Source organism: Penaeus monodon, chromosome 20, assembly GCF_015228065.2.
Source record: "Penaeus monodon isolate SGIC_2016 chromosome 20, NSTDA_Pmon_1, whole genome shotgun sequence".
Classification (NCBI taxonomy): Eukaryota; Metazoa; Arthropoda; class Malacostraca; order Decapoda; family Penaeidae; genus Penaeus; species Penaeus monodon.
The window spans coordinates 19,459,533-19,460,426 of record NC_051405.1 but is presented as its reverse complement, the minus strand read 5'-3'; positions in this window follow the sequence as shown (position 1 = coordinate 19,460,426).

Here is an 894-nt window from a genome sequence, read left to right as displayed (position 1 = left end):
ACTGATACTTCGTAAACATTAGTTTTAATCATAATGGTAACAAAACTCCCTAACTGTATAGACATATTCCAGATTGACGATTTCGTTGTCATGGTCAGCCTAAGCACAGATTATAATTGCAAGGCTAATTAAGGAATTTATTAGACGTGTAAGAAGACCCAAGTACTTTCAACCATAACGTGTGGAGAGTGTGACTAAATACTATTTAAACATCGTACTAAGACATTTGAATAAACGTAGAACACCAAAATAACTTTAAAGGAGAACCAGCCTCGCACAGTAAAACAAGCATTTGAAATGATTAAACGAAACAACTCTTCATATCGTTCAGCTCCAGTTATAAACACTGAACTTCATGGTTCTTTTTCGTGATTTTGGTTTACGCTGTTCACTACGTTTTCACACACAAATAGCTACACAGCCGGTTAAATAAATTATCGAAGGGAAATGGGATAACTGACACATTTGTTAACTGATCGTCTTTCTTTATTTCTGTTAAATAACATCAAATAACTGTTTTTGATAAAGTTGAAGGCTTAAATAATATTTATAGTATGGTTTACACGGGTGGTGATATGCGTGGAAAATGAAAACAAATATTTAAAAGATAATCAGCAAAACTGAACCCTTTAAATGAATGAAACTAGATAAACGTGTATCAGATAACATGGCTTATAAGATATGCTTATAAAACAGAAGATATAACTCAAGGGACCTTTAATTACAAGGGAAACCATGATTAAATGGTATGATGAAAAGAACATAAGGAGAGGAATGTCACGATGCAGAATCCGGGACCGACGGGTTAAAGTACTCCTATACAAAATCTTACAATACTCATACATACTCTTTCCAAAGATATAATGTTTATGTGTATGAGAACGTGTTCGGGTT